We start from the raw sequence: 16,937 nt of genomic DNA, 5'->3' as shown, positions 1-16,937 counted from the left end.
CAAGTAATAACCAAGTAATATCCTATATCAACAATGGCTCTACTTACATAATGTTATATAGTTATGTAATATTATACTGAAATTGTCATGATCCTGGGTCCTTTTGGCCCAGCGTTTTGTGTTTTCTATTATTGTGATTTTGGTTCTGTTCCTCCTGTTTAGTGTTTATTCTGTTCTGCCCATCTATTCCTGTGTTAAGTCCGCGTTTCCTAGTCTGTGTCCTTGCATATGTGTTTCCTGTTTTACTTTGAAGGTCTCTGTCTTATGTCAGCGTGTTCTATTTACGTTTCCCCTGCCTCATCAGCTGTTATGTCTCCCAGGTATGTTTCCCTCCTGTTTCCCATCCCCTGATGACTGGTGTGTATTTATAGTGTGTGTTCACCCGTCCTCGTTGCTGGTTCGTCTGTGTTATTCCCCTCCATTTTCCTGTGTATTCTGGCCGCATTACTCTCCCTGCATCTCCGTTTCATGTCTCAAGGTTTCAAGGTTTCAGGTTTGGTTTTGCTTAGCTTTTCCCAGTTTAGTTTACTCTTAGGTTTTGGTTTGTGTCCACCTCATCTCCGTTTGTGTCACCCTTTGGTTAATAAAGCTCGCTCACCACTTAAGCAGTCTGCATCTTGGGTCCTTATCTACACTCCACACGTCTGCCACACCGGACGTGACAGAAATTTAGTTAATTTGGTAATAAGTGACCATAAACTGGGGGACGTTATTTGAAAACAAATTTGTTCCTGTAAGACAAAGCCAGTTAGTAGTAGTATAGTAATAATATCATAATCTCAATAGCAATAAAATTGTAAAATCCATGTATTTGTATTTTTATGTATTGGCTTTAAAGTGGTAGTAACCTTTTAATTATAAGCGAATATTGGTGGATGCATAGTATTACTAGACTCTAATCCCTAAATTAATCCTACAGTGTTGCCCCAGTATTATTAAAATCTAAATATGATATTTAATGCTGTGCCTAATTATCTGGAAACAACTGTGCAATAACCAGGAATCCAAAATCGCTGCAAAATGCAAATAAGCCTGTTTCTGGCTAATTTCATGTTAATAACCTATTAAAGATATTGTCAAGTAATGTGACAGTAGCCTGTAAACATTGGTTTGGTACTTTCTTTGCGAATAACCATGAATCAGGCCTCAGAAATGCAAAACTACATGTTTCTGCTAAATGTCATTATCCTACAACTGAAAACCAGTGACCAGAAAAACACATTTCTATTGCTAAATGTAAATAAGAATAAATAATAAATAACAAGACCCATAAAGGGAAACAACAAAATAACTACACGTTAACCATGTGACCATGTGACAGTTCAGCTTACTTACATACAAAGGCCCCATCATGTCTTAAATGTCATACCAAATTGTTATTACCAAATCATTTAAATTTAAAATTACTCGGATATAGCACTATGAAAACAAGATGTTTGAGTATTGCTTGGATATTTATAATTATATTGTAATCATATTGGCTCTCATGATTAAGGGATAACAAATTGCTATTTCCATTCCACTACTGAAACTTTATTACTGAGCTTTAACAGTAAGTGCTACCTGCTGAGATTTCCTATGCTTTCCAACCATCACCCTCTGCTTTTTATGCCTATTATTAGTGTTTTCATCATCTGTCATGCTCTGCCCTTCTTGTCTGGGATTACAATCCAACTTTTTTCTGCGTGTGTACCAAATCCCCTCAGGCAGATCGTTCCTATAAGGGAATTATCCTGCTAAATGACTGGAACATAGTCAGATGCCACTAGGACTATAATCATTATAGTGACCCTGATGTGGCAGATGCCTATAAGGACTGAAAATGGGTTTGAGTGGGAAATTCATATTATTAATTGGTGTGGGGTGGTGGCTTGTCAGTAAATTTGACTTTGCCCAATAATAACTGATGTAATATATCACAGGTTGTATTTCAGGGATAATATTTAAGTCATGAGGCCTAAAATATCAGGGAATGATTTATAAAAAAAATAAATAAATAAAAGATTTTGGATTTTAGATGATTGTTGATCATGTCAATGAAACATACAGAGTTGAATTTAGCAATAAGGCATCAAAAATGCAAATATGTTTCATCTACAAGGATTTGGGGGTTTAATATAGGAGTCATTAGGCTCTCATTAATATTTTTTATTAGGTAAGTAGATGAAAGTGAATACAATCTGCTAGAGTTTAATTATGTTTATGATTTTATAAATAATACAATGTTCTTTATAATTTAAAATTATATAGAAAATCCTAATATCAGCTGAATGAATGCCTGATAAGTGACAAGGGGCTGTATGCACCAAAACAGCTAAAAAGGATTATACATGAGATGTGTGATGCTAAAAAAGTTTCTACAAACTCATGGAAGCAGAGCTTGTCTGGCCTCCATTTGTTAAACTAACATTGTTTAGAAAGGTTGGACATGAATATAAACATTCAGTTTTTTTTCTGGTTTAATAAATTTGCTATATTTATAAACACATACCCAAGAGGGCGTAACCCGAAAACGTACAGCCCTCAAATTGATGTTTTCAGACAGTGCTGAGGTGGCCAATTACAAGCTAGAAACACTGCAAGCTAGAAGAAAAATCCTTAAAAGAACAAAGTGACTAATGTTGACTCACAGTCACAAAACCTAGAGATAATAATGCATTTTTCATAAGGACTATGTTTATCATTTGTTTCTGCAGACTTGTCCTTAAATACAAGCTCCCACTACTTTAACAGCACAAGCAAGCAGCTTTCCCACAGCGGCATTTTTGGCTGCTTTAGAAAAGCTGCAAGAAACTTATTTAGGTAGGATAGGGGGGACTGATGCTTATATTTCACTTGTTTAGAAATGAAAATGAGGTTCATCTATAAATAACTTCCCATGAATAACTAAAAGTGTTTATGTCGTTCCTGTCAAAAGCTTAATATATTAAGAGGACAAAAAAAAAGTTTCACAAAGACACCAAATGGCACAGTAAAAGTGCCAAAAAATGCATGCATATTCAAGAAAATGTGTCCCATTTACTGAAATTACAGCCACTCGGTTTTTTGAACCAAGAGCTACTAAATTAGCAGCTTTTGTCACTGCAGCTGACTAAGCGCTGTCGGCACAACACCACCCCTGTGCCTGCTGAGGTGCTCAAGCCCTGCTGTTTTTGTTGTTCCAAGCAAATATAAACTAAGCTTATTTTGGACCATAACATCATATATTGTATCACCCCCCTTCACCTTTTTGACGCCTTCCACCCTTGCACTTTGAACAGAGTCAGATTAGTATCATTATCAGGTGACTGAATATAATCAGTGAAGCTGAAGGTCACTTGAACAGTTTTAGATAATATCCCTGTCACTTGTTTGCAACTTACTATATGCTAAAATCTGTATATGCAGTTGCTCGCTTACTGCATGACCATGTGTCATTGCATGAACTAAAAGTAAAGCAAGTACTCCAAAGGGTATTGTTGTCACATAGAATAAAATATTGTAAGGAAATAAATGAGGGTATTTGTAAAATAAATTGCTTTGCAAGTGAAAAACTTGTGCATATCTCGGTAAGGATATGTGCAAATGTGTGCTTTAAGCTTGTGTTCCTGCTGCCCTTACACTAACAAGTCTTCCAAGTAGCTCACTCCTGCAGGTGTCAGAAGGAGGCAGGGCAGCACAGCCATCAGTGAGAAATATGGGCTGTAAGCCGGAGCTCTAGCACCATTACCGCCAGCGTCTTACTGCTGCTTTCATCTGTTAGCTCTATCTCAATGGTCATCTGGGGAACCTGGCGGCCGCGCTGCCATCAAATTGGAGCAGGGCAGGAGGAGGAAACAAAGACCATTATACAAGGTGTGTGAATGTGTATGTGTGGGCACAGGCGTGGGACCAAGAGTGAGAAATGTAGTTCTGTGCAAGCGCCGGCGCGTGTTTCTGCGTATGTGGGAGCACAATGCATCTCTGAGTGTGTGCATTAGCACGCACGAGTGCGAGTGCGAGGCAGCATAACAAATCAAAAGCCGTGGTTTGTCCATGAGAAGCCTCGTGGCTGGAGGCTACAAAGAGAAGCTAAGGCAGCACTTTGTCTGCTCTGCCTCTCTCTGTCTCTCTCCAGTGGCAAGTTGTTTCATTGAACAATGGTAGTACACCTGATACACTACAGGTTTCTCTGACAGCTCTATTCAGTAGAGCACAGGATGAAGTCAAGTTGTTTATGTTTCCGTGTGTTTGTGTAAGATCAGAGGTGTGTCAGCATACACAGAGATATGTTTTTTTTTCCTGCAGGTACATTTATGTCATTGTTGGTGGAACATGTTGAGTACACAGAGAGCCTCTTCTTGGCTACAAAATAACAAGTTAGAAATCAAAATGTTGGAATTTCCTGCCAGTTTGATTTTTCAGAAACTGCAGCGTTCACTTGTTCAGTGTAAATTGTTTTTTTGGAGTTGCAACTTGAGACAAGGGCATCATTCACAGTGTTAAAGCGATCTGGTTTTGACATAGCATTTACACTGCAAAGATTTTCTGTCAAAGTTTTACCAAAATGTCAACTGAACTGACCAAATAAGCTGATCATATGATGTGATTCAGGCCTTAGTAGGAAATGGTAATTGTGCAGTGACTCTGGCATGACAGAATAATGGCAGCCACTGATTTGAACTTAAATGTCCACCTCTCACCCTATGACAGCAGCCCCTCTCTTGAGTCCAGCACTGAAACTGTAGTCACAATGCTGCTGCTTGTTTTTGTTTGGCATCCACATCATCCCAACATCAAATCAAGCCACTGCATCTTTTCGGATTGTCCAGTTGTTAAAAACTGGTAATACATGTATTTAGATAAGCAGGGATTAAAGTTTAATGAGTAGTTGAATCTAATAGGCCGGTTGGTGCGTATTAGTTAATTTTTACATTTTGAGTGATCGTTTGATGCATGTAGCCTTATGTTGCTCCCAGTGATGGCATGGAAATATTTATTCATTAATACAAAAATAATGACATTTGAAGGTGTGATGCATTCATAGTGCAGATGTAAATAAAGTTGCGGTACTTCACAATGTAGCTAGCACTATGGAAAGCAACTTTTTAAATAGCTCAACAAATATAACCAAACAAAAACTGTAACTGCACACAGTGCCACAATATGTGTCTTCTAACTAAATATACAGTTGCTGCTGAGAGTGTGAGAGAAGAAAATGTTAATATAGGACACAGAGATGGAGCAAGATGTAAGAAAAAGGTCAGGGGAGGCAGATGAGAGATTGTTTTCAAAGGTAAGGACTGTTCAGTATGTGATATTTGGCAAAGAGTAACTTTAAATCTTACTGTCCTAATTCATTTCAGAATTCTAAGATCAGATATGGGATCTGTACATAAAGTGCTGTTTCATCAAATGTCTTTCAAAACAAACTGAAGTGAATAATTTTGTAGCAGTTTCATATAGTTTAGTGCAGGCTAGACTGGTTAGTTTTAATGATACACTGTGCTAGACTGGTGCAGAGCTGGCTGTGATGTTCATGGTCAGTGTAAGGTTAGGTAGCAGACATTAGTTTATATTTACGGTGATGATTCAGTGAGTTCAGAGATGGTCCTGGATGGCCTGCGTTTCTCTCCCATGTTTCCTCACTTTTCCACCTTTTGGTAGAGTGTCCGTTTCCCCAGCTTTTTCCTCCACCCCTGTTTTACCGTATCTCATCAGCTCATGGTATTTAAGGTGCATTGTGCTACTCTCCGCCAAATCCTTGTCACCATTATGGTAGTAATTAGGTCTCTGTTCTTGTGTTTCCCATTCTGTAATCCTGATTTTCCATTTGGTAAGAAAAGGATTTACCTGAAACACACCTGCCTGTCTCCTCTATCTCTTTATATTTAAAATCTAAATTTACATGTATAAGTAGGTTTGTCTTTTTTAAAAAATCTGTGTATTTTTACATTTAGAAATTGGAGGTCTCATCTACTCTAAATGATCTTGACATGTGTTCAGTGTATGTGTATGAATCGCATCAGTACTGGCAGTGGTGGTGAGCTGGAGGAAAAGCACATAAAGAAGAGATATGGCTCTGTCTCCTGCTGTTTCTGTGTCTGTGGGAGCACCTGGGTGAGAGAGACCTTTTAGTGCTGACACATGCCTCAGTGCCTCTAAGGTTGAGGGGAGAAGATATTATGTTTCTGATGTATGACTACTAGTACAAACACTCCTGTCCTGAACAAACGATGACAGAGATAATGATGACTGCTGTAGCTGCTCAGTACCCACATGCTCATCTGAAAGTTTGTCCAGACATGGGTGTAGCTGTGGGTGAAATGCAAATGATGTTCCATTTGTGATGCCACACACGGGCTCTATATGAGCCCCTCCAGGGTTAATTCATATTTGTACCATTTAGGTGTGATTGATTTGCTACTCAGGGTACGCTTACAGCAGCCTGAGATCGTCTCTGCAGTGCCCAGAGAGCTGTTGGTTTTATGAATAGATCTGGTGTGCATTTGTCAATAATATAGATCAAAACATTTCCACTTCAGTGGCCCAGAGATGGGTTAAGGAATGTGTGTATGTGTGTACTATATGTGTCTGTCTGTGTCCTCGTGTTTATCATAGAAATGAAGAAGAGGTCCTATATAAAAATGTGTAAACACGTTTTAAATACTTTGAAGTTTATTGTAGGGTCGTTCTTCAGCATTAGAAAGTAGGTGTTTGTCATGCAGTATTTGAAAAGCAAAATACTCAGAGAATAGTCTGCTCTACTCCCCCTCATCACACTGAAGACAGTATAGAGAGAGCAAGTTATATTTCAAAAATATTGAGGTTAGAGTCAGGCTGCTTTAGTGCTCTTGGGATCTCAGCTAAAGTTTACTAATTAGTTTAAAGAAAGGAAAATATGAAAACCAAAACATTTACAGACCGAATGCAGTCGGGTAGTGTCTTATAAGTTGAAATATAGAAACTACCCTGAAAACTGAGATATTCAAGTTGAAAAGCAACAAACAAGACATCAACATGAATCTGTAATTGTTAATCTTTCTCTTTTAAGTCTATGCATTATGTACACGATTGCTTTCACTGGATTGTGTCATTTCTGGATTGCGTGGATTTGAATCTGTATCCAGTTTATTTAGATATGTAAGTTTTAAATTTTGAATTTATGTGGCCTGAGTAGGCTCTTCGGTGTGGCCTGACCAATAAATGTATAAAACTTGTGAATAATTATAATAAGTGCATTTAAACGACTACATTGAACACCCTCACAGTCTGTTAACCAGCATCATCCATCCAAAAAGCAACCAGTATAACAACCAAAAATGGCATTCTTAGTAAACAAACACACACTTAAAGTATATAGCAATGTCTTATAGGGCAAATAGCTTTACCTTCTAAACCCAGACTAACATCCTCCCAAAATACATTACAATACTAAGGCATTTGCATTTGATTATATTGCTTTTCTGAGAATTTTTGTTTTATGTTTTGCATCTAAAAAGTTACTTCAGTGCTCTTTTTATTGCTGCACATGCTAAATACTGCTTCAACTGAGACCGCATCTCCATCTCTACTTGGCCCACATAACAGACTTCCCTCTATGTGCCTCCTTGCCAGTCTGTTTCCCAAATGCCATATGAACATTAAAATACCCCTGAATAACACATGAATCCTTTTGTTTTCCACACATTTGTAAAACGTAATTGATGAGATACGTTACCAAAGAGACACCAAAAAAGACAAAAAATGAACGCTTTTCAAATTATTTTGATTCATGACCATGAAAAAAGGCAGAAGGTACTTTAGGGTCATGCTGCCTATTGCAACACTGCCATTTTCCATCTTATCAGATCACATCTGTTACTGCAAGTTAGGCTGCTATATGGACAATATCTGATAGAGTGAATTACAATTTTTCTTTCTTTCTGGACAGCAACTTGATGACTAAGGCGCCTTTCTTTACTTTCCCCCTATACCCGCTCTCCCCTTCTTCGTTTCTTTCTCTTTGATTCTTATTTTTTTCCAGCCTTCTTTTTTTTCGTTGTCTTGATAAATGTTACATTGAGCATTAATGTTTTAGTGCCACATGCAATTTTGATGGTGGCGCCACCATTCTCGTGTCTTTTTAGAATACAGTATGTAGGCCTAATTGTGCCATGCGCACTTTATTATTCTTCCATTTTATTCCATCCCAACAAGTCCTCCACTTACATGAAAAACGGGTAAAGGGCACCATAGAGATGATGATTACTTTACTTACAAATGTTTGTTATACTATCAGCCATCGCTCCATAAGGCAGCTTTGCAAAAGATGAAATTGACACTTAAGACAACATTTGATTTTTATCTTGCTCGTCTATCAAGCACCAGCACCATTCCTATCATGTGCCACTGTACTTTGCTCTACAGTTCTTGTGTATTAAAAAAAACAAAGTGCAAAGAAGTACAAGAAAGTGGCTGCTTGCATTTTTTTTCTTTGTAATTTTCAACCCCTGAGTTTACAAGATATATTTTTAGGTAGTATCTACTTAAAGGATCACCACGGATCAAAAAAGCTAACTGATTCAAGTCCTGTACTTTCATACAAAATCAAAAAATCACGGGTATTATTGTACCTGTACACTATGTGAACTTCATAACGTTACCCATATCTTGCATCCAAGGTTGTTACCAACCCCTGGTTAAAAAAAACAGTACCAATAAAAACTGAAAACAGTCTTTGAATATTTCACACGACGTTCTACTCTTTCTCCCCTGCAAGGTATGTGGTCCTCGCGAGTGTCTTAGCACGCACGCAAACACGCACACGCATGCACACAGACACACACAGGTGTCGCTTTCCAGTGCGATGGATCTGCAGATGTAGCCTCACCGCATTTGGCGTGCAGCGGCTGACGTCAGGAGGAGAGCAGAGTGAGAGGAGTTGAAATAGGGGCAGAGCAGGAGCGTAGCGCTGAGAGGAAACCAGCCAGAGGAGCCGGAGGATGGCAAGCCGCTGCTGAGAGTTGGGACGCTCTACCCGTCGCTACTAACACAGCTGCTGCTACTATTACAGCAGCCCATAATTAATTTGAACCCTTTAAACCCTGTCGAGAGGTGGAGAGGAGAGGAGTGGAAGTAAGGAGCGCAGACTGGACGAGTCTCTGCGAGGAAATCTGTGGCATATTTGCACGAATTTCCTTTATTTTATAATCCATTTGCCTCGGAATACCACAGGTAAGGTGAAAGGTTTATGGACTAAGGCGGGGTGTGGGGTATCAACTCACTAAAAGGCGCATTTATCTGCCGTTCCTTTCTTCTTTTTTACAAGTTTGGCTGTTTTGGGTGCGTGACACCGCTTTATCCGCACTATTTGCATTAGGATGAGTGTGAATGAACGGAACCTGTAAAGAGGATGGCAGTGGCGTGCTTTAATTTTGAATTAGTTACAGCTGAGGAGAAATGCATCAATAATACAGAGCTCTAGAATTTACAGCCGGGGAGATGTGTGAGAGGTGCAGCTTTATAGCGCAGGGCGATGTCAGTGACAATCTGTGACAGTTTTTAACTACACTGCCTGCTATGTCGCCTTTTGTCTGGCGCAAAACGGCTTGTGATTAATCATTCCATATGACCACATGCCACCTTTGGTAACCTCACATAACCGTGCAGAGGCTCTACCTGAACCAAAATAACAGGGCAATGTTTGATAAATGGGTCCAGGAGGACTCCTTTGCCCGGGTGCGCCAGGTTTGCTCAAGCAGCAGAGGGACTGAAATGATAACACTGTGAGACGCGCACACACCTCACCTCGCTGGGCTCTCTGGCATTGATTCTAGGTCCCAGTACCCCCCCACCCCCCACCACATACACACACACACATTCCCCCTTCTTTCGTCGGCCAATTGCTTTCTTCAGGACGTTGGCAAGACTTTATCTATTAACAACCAGGGTCTTATGGAGCACGCAAAAACTCTTATATGAGTGAAAAGGGCACAGAATCCGAAACACGGCGAGCTTTTCTTGTCTGATTGCGTTAAATGAGCTGCTTCGGCGCACTCTCATGGGAAAATCCTATCAGTGTCACCAGAGAGTTGGCACGGTGGAAGCAAAGCCTCCGTGACGGCCAGCGGAGTGGGAAATGAGGATTGGTCGGCGCACACGCTGCCGTTGTATAGCGTATATTGCACCGGAGCTCTCCACGGTGCTGAAAATTCTCCGGCCACTTGCTTCCCTTCTCCGTTCCTTCCACTCGTTTTTTTTTTATTTCTTTTCTTTTTTTTTCAGTCTCTTTTCGGATTTGTTGGATTCGCTCTCTACTTGGAACCAGATATGCACCTGACATCAAGTGGGTGAATTATGCCCATTCATCACTGTGCTATGTGTACAAATAGGTTTAAAGTCCCAGCCTTTCATTCTTATGCCGGCAAACAACCCATAAAACTATAAACTGAGGCAGGTAGTCTCATACAGAAAGGCATGCAAATATATTGCTCAGAGCGACCGTCAATCCCACCCCCTGCTCCTAAATGAGAACATTAATAGCAGTACTTCTTGCTAGATCTGTTTGCTCTAGAGGCTCCGATCTGAACTCGTAATTTACTGTTACACATATCGTTTAGACACAAACCTGTTCATTCTTTGCAGGGATACAAGCAAGCATGTCCCAATGCATACATGCTGACTCCGTGCAGACCTGCTAAAGCTGTAACATATACCACCAGGAAGGCATGAGGACCAGGACGTAACCAGTACTTATCGCGGTTATATTAGAACAGCAAGAGGTGGGGGATTAAGGGAGTTAGCTCCGAACTCTGTCAGCGCAATTCTGCAGCTCACCTTGAGGTCAAGTTGAGAAATAACGATGTAGCCAGAATAGTGGCGCAGTCGGGCACATTGTAGTTTGCAATCTGCTATGAAACTTATTAGCTGTCAAACAGAGAGCCATTACAGCGTGGTGTCCAGCAGATTATGGCTGCTTGTTGTTGTTGTTCAGAGACAGCTTTAATAGTCGGATGACTCACGCAATTACAGTACTGACACTGATGATACACTAGTATACATATGCACATGCACACACAGAATCTTCACCATAACGCTTATGTCTTTAGGGGCTTCCTGAGTGCTCTCCTGCCAACTGCCAGAACCAGCTTAAAGCAGAATGTGTGCATATATACACGTGCTATTATGCAGTGCATGGCAATAGAGGTCAACAGTGGCAACAGAGCTCTAATCTATGGTTGTGTACCAAGAGCTTTCACACGCTTCTACTGGTGTTTTGTATGATATGGTATCCAAGGTTTATCCGTCCTTCAAGAGTGCATCACAAGCATACAAAATGTAAACTGTAGTTAGCGTCCCGTCTCAAAGTTCACACAGCAGGGCTGGATTTGTAGTCATTTTTGTTGGTGCCGTTTCCAGCTTCCGAGCTTGATCGCGGAAAGAAAGAGTTCAGACAAATAGTTCATTTAGGGTATCCTTATCTCTAAGTTTGGTTTGAAATCACTATGTTAATACTGTATAAATGTGATGCTATGGTGATCCTAATAGAGGAAAACCCTGCTTCAAGAAGGTCAGAGTTAAGAGCAGCAGGTCGTTGTTCAGTCTCTTGCTCCAGGAGTTTCCAGCAGAGGGAATCCTTGTTGGCAGCAAGTACTTTTAAACTGTGAAAATGACCAAAACCTCAGCTTTGTTACTCCAAATGACAAATTTTAAGCTGTGCTTAAAAAATTACTTTTGCAAATAGAAATCCAGCATATAAATGAGAGATTTGAGTGGTGTGTGATAGTATGCTGATTGGGAACTGTTAAAGGGAAAAAGTCAGTTGGCTTCTCAACAGATTTCGATTATTTAGGTGTGTACAGCTGTCTCATAGCAGGCAGTGCCGGGCCAAGTTATCAAACCAAAAAGTAAAACTGTTTTTTTAAGTAACTGTTTCAAAATTTGGACAGCATTTTGTAGATTTCATTGTTTAATTTGCTTTAGTGATTGATTGACTGATTAACCGATTAGCTGATTTATTTGCACCTTTTTTGCAGTGAGTAGTCATTTTAATTAACGCAGTCACTGCAGGCTTGAAACAATCCACAGTTAAAGAGGCCTGGATGACATTTTTGTGTAACATTTAATTAGGGCAAATTAAATTTTCTTATCACTTATAATTTCCCAGTCGTGAACAGTGATGCTTGGCATCACATCACCTGAAACCCATGCAGAGTTCATCTAATCAGGAGCAGGATTTATTATCGCTACAAAGCTGTCCCCTCAGGTAAACCATACCCACTTGGCTCCCTCCATTTCTTTACACTTTGAAACTTTGCTCTGCAAATTTCACAGAGAAATGTAATGAGCCATGCTTCAAAACAAAGGTAAAGATGCATTATATATGGTGAGTTGCACTCTCCTGGGTTGCTCCATCTGCAAAAGCACTCACATTTGGATGCTTCTGACAAGATTCAACTTTTGAAACTCTTTCTTGTGGGTCTAACGAGGACACTCAAACTCTCACAGAGAGCTTTAACTGATTAAAATGAGGTCTATGACAGTAAGAATTAATATGAATGACATTGAAACTGAGGTAGGGTTGTAACTTGGTCCATTAGATTCTCTACATTTTTATTTCACATTACTGTGCCCATTGACTCACCTGATAAGTCCCCTGTACTCCCCGTAGAGTGCAGGAAATGTGGGCAGCATGGTTCACTTGAAATTCCGATCACTAATGTTGAACTTCTAGAAATGACCTTTACTGCTGCATCCCATATGAACACAGCAGCTGAGCTGAGAGTATCAGCAGCGCAGCTCTGAGCAAATAGTGATTGCCGCCTCCTCTGCTTGAATTGAACTGACCAAAGAGTCAGAGGAGAGGAAGAAATGCGTGGAGGGGTTACAAAAAGGTCACCTAGCATATGTTTTCTGCAGTGAATTTATTCAGCCATCTGCCTGTCCCTTTTATGAAGCCTCCCCACCACCGCCACTGATTAAAATTGTCATATTGTATTTATTTATTTATTTATTTTTACTTTAAGTTGATTTGCCATATCACATTTCAAGAGTGACATTGATTCAAGCTGTCTAGAAATTTTACTTCACTTACTGTAGTAGAGAACTCATTTACTGAATCATTCTGCATGTCCAGTGGAGTCTGCAGTTTAGCATAATCAGTGTCATTAAGGATTAGTTATAAATAATAAAACTGGAGAGGGTTCAACATATTGAATGAAGATGACTAGTACTACAACATGAGTTCTAGTTATTCTTCAATCAGTGATAATTACATACAGAAACCAAAGTGCCTCTAAAGTGCCATTCCTGTCACGGGATGCGCTTTTTTTCTGCTTCCAGTGTTTTCTGTCACCTGTTTTTCTCCCTCTTTGCTACTGCTGTATAATTAACAGATGCCGTCCTGTTAGCCCAGCAAACCACCCAGTTATGGCACTGCAGAGCCTCCTGATATCCCTTTTGCCCTTACAGCCATGTCATACATTCTGCGGGGATTTATGGATTTAACAAGTCTCCCTCTGTTTGTGTCTTTCAGACACACATGACAAGCAGGATGTGGGCTTTAACACCCAAGGGCTGTAGATCTGTTCACGGAAACTTGTCTAAGAAAAAAGCCAAAAGTCAATATTAGAAAAGCAAAGTGGGACAGGGAGAGAATAGCGTATGGCACCAAAGAAAGAACCACTATTCATTCTCTTTCTCTCACCAGTGTCAAGAAGGGTCTTATTACTACCTAACAGCCTGAAGCTCTGTCTCTTCTATATAGAAAGAAAGTAGCAAAGAGAGAGTGTCAGACAATAATTAATTTGGAGGCAATGCAAGAGAAGCTGAGTTGATAAGGATATCTCGTGCTAAAGAACGACAACCTGCGCCGTACTCTTTCAGTGGTCCCTGTGCCTTTTCCGGTAGGCTGAAGCATTATTTTTCTGTCTGAGTGTGCATTTTAGCACAATCTGAAAAGGGACATGTGGTGCTGTTTCTCTGCAAAATGAATATATTAACTTTTCTATCACCGCTGCCATATGTTTTTGTTACGTGTTTTAATTGCTTTAATGGCGTCCTTATTGTTGCTCGTATTATTTGCTCCGCTGTTGGCTGTTTCCACGCTTGTGTTTGTGTCATCTTGTTTGTGCTTGGTGTTAGAGCTTTATTCAGTTTTGTTTGCCTTCAACAAATTGCTATGTTTTTAACTTTTACCAGTTTTTAGATTTTACTTTTTATCACACAACCAGTGGTTTATACAATCTGTCAAATCAAACATGCAGCGCTACCTGCTACGGCCTGCAGCTGAAACATAACCAGGCACTCTTGTAAGGACATTGTTTAATAACACGTTGCAATAATAATTGCTGCAATAATAAGTTATTAACTAACTAAACTTTAATCATTTTTCACTGTGTCACACCCCTCCCTCTTTCTCTAAGGCAGTCCTGGGAAACTGGATAACAAAGTAGGGTTTCCAAGTGACGCAGCTCAAACTATAAAAGCTTGCCCAGATAAATTGCTCAGTCTTTCTTGTTCTTTCCACCTGGCAGCAATTGTTTTCTTGACATTATTTTTTTTTGTTGCATTATGTCAAATAATGTCAGATTTTATTCCACTTGCCCTCTTTGTTGCATACCTTGAGCTAGTCAATTTGTCACAAATGGGGGGCTTGTCTGGGATATTCAACCCCGTTGGTTAAGGTAGAGAGAAGTCATAGTTGGTCAGAGAGGCTACAATAAAATGATACTTCATCAGTTTCAACTGATTCTTAGAAAGCTTGGTTTGGATTTAGCTGTATAAAAGATCCGTCCTTGTCCAGCAACCAAACGTTGGCTTTTAAAAATTGTTAACAGTTCTAAGATGTTAAAGCAGACCCAAATGCCAGAATACTAAGCTGATAATAAAAATTTCTATACAAAAAGATACGACACTGTACCAATCAGCTGTGGTAAAGAGAGAGCTGAGCATAAAGGTGAAGCTGTTGATTTACTTGTCAATCTACATTCCTACCATCATCTGTGGTTCACGAATGCTGGGTGGTGACCGAGAGAATAAGGTCATGGATACAAGAGGTGGAAATAAGACACCTACTAGGTGAGGTATTTCTGGCATGCCCTATGGGGAGGAGGCCCTGGGGCAGACCCACAACTCACAAGAGAGATTACATCTCTCAGCTGGCCTGGGAATGACTCTGTGTCCCCCCCGAATGAGCTGGAGGAGGTGGCCAGGGTGAGGGAGGTCAGGGTGAAGTCTGCTCAGCTTGCTGCCCAAACCCACATAAGTTGTAGAAAATGGATGGATGGAAGGAAAAAGATAAGTAAATGAAAAACTACAAGAACTACAAAAAAAGTACAAAGGCACCAATGGAGAAACACTGTTGGAACTACACTTGTGGAAAAAAAAACCTCAACATAAAAACTGGAGCTGAATACTGACCAGACTCAACCCAATACTAGAATAGCAAATAATCTTAACAAGCAGTCAAACTCCATAAACACTAACCAGTAATGTAAAGATTCAAGATTGAAAGTGTCACAACAGAAAAAGGCATTTCTCTGTGAAATGAAATTCTTTCTTTGCTGTTCACCCACAGATGCCGATTGATATATATAATAGAAATAGAACATATAAAATACAAATAGTACAAATAAATAAATGAAGACAGAAAAGGAGACAAAATATGGAGGTGTGAGCAAAAGAACTATAGCTTAACATGCTGGCTTAATATGCAGGATGACCTGATGTGCAAAAAAAGTTATTATTACTGTTACAAAATAGGTCAGCCTTCAAAAGTCTGATGGCAGTGGGGAAGAAGGGAGTTGTTGAGTTGAGATGTTCTGTTGTTTAAACCTCTAATGATCAGCGGGGTACACTACAAAGGAAGTTAAACAAAGCCAAGCTTTCTTTCCATTAGCTGGCTTGACAAAACCTAAAACATCCTAGTCCAGGGGTGTCCAACTCCAGGCCTCAAGGGCCGGTGTCCTGCAGGTTTTAGATGTGTCTTTGATCCAACACAGCTGATTTAAATGGCTAAATTAGCTCCTCAACATGTCTTGAAGTTATCCAGAGGCCTGTTAATGAACTAATCATTTGATTCAAGTGTATTGACACAGGGTGATATCTAAAACCTGCAGAACCTGCGGCCCTTGAGGTCTGGAGTTGGACACCCCTGCCCTAGTCTAAGATGATGGTTTTCACAACAGCTGTTATCTACTTGTTTTAAGCTGGGCTTTGTGCTTCAGATTCTGTGCACAGTCACATAAAAAAGCGGTGTTTCACCTGTCATATGACTCTTTTCTTATACAAAATAATCCCTATTAGTGCCACCTACTCCAATCAGAGACATTATCAGATGATGATAAAAATCTATAAAGAACAAGAGCTTAATGCTGCGGAAAATCATTAATCTTGGGATTTAGCACACTGTGGCAAAATAAGCATTTAAATTTGAGTTAATTATTTTAGCTCTCAGTGCACTCTTGTTGCCTCTCCTTTTTTTAGCATGACAGCCACACAAACTTTAAAATGGATACAAAAAACATTAAATGTTACAGTCTAATAGTCTTATAAAAAACATGGAAATCACTTTAGTTTGTCAGCAGATCAAAGTCAAATTAATTTTATTGATTCAGTGGGTTTTCTTGGTCTGTATTTTGTGTTCTAGTAGTTGCAATTTCATCAGTGTGAAAGCGACTTAGGAGCAGATTAGAATCAAGTACAAAGACATTTATAGATTTTATGCATCACCAGCTGAATGTATGTAAATTCCAGTGAAATCGCAATGGACAGTTCGCTCTATTGCAACTTAATTAATTGGTAACTGGTATTATTGGTAAGTTATGAGTCAATAGTTTGCACTTAAGCAGTATATTTGCCTAGCAGAAAATCTGTATTTCACTTAAACCATGCTGCAAAAAAAATAATTAGTTAAAAAAATTTTTTTTTAAAATATGGTGCTTCCAGTCAATTTCAGTCAAATCCCTGAACATAACCTGCTGTGGTCCAGGTTAGGT

At 39.6% G+C, this 16,937-nt stretch overlaps 1 protein-coding gene across 2 annotated transcripts in view; it reads left to right on the top strand.

Annotated features, from left to right (window-relative positions):
* Nucleotides 1–3,811: 3,811 nt before the first annotated feature.
* Nucleotides 3,812–16,937, top strand: part of fstl4 (follistatin-like 4) — a 218,432-nt gene continuing 205,306 nt past the window's right edge. Inside the window, exon 1 of one of the 2 annotated variants that reach the window (XM_025910898.1) lies at nt 3,812–3,834. The gene's annotated coding sequence lies outside the window, so the exon portion shown is untranslated. Of the gene's footprint in view, nt 3,835–8,852; nt 9,175–16,937 lie in introns of those variants that run through there. The other variant, XM_025910897.1, reaches the window with a different exon arrangement.

This window comes from Oreochromis niloticus, linkage group LG10, assembly GCF_001858045.2.
Source record: "Oreochromis niloticus isolate F11D_XX linkage group LG10, O_niloticus_UMD_NMBU, whole genome shotgun sequence".
Classification (NCBI taxonomy): Eukaryota; Metazoa; Chordata; class Actinopteri; order Cichliformes; family Cichlidae; genus Oreochromis; species Oreochromis niloticus.
The sequence above is the reverse complement of the archived record's forward strand: the minus strand, read 5'-3'. Positions and strand labels throughout refer to the sequence as shown.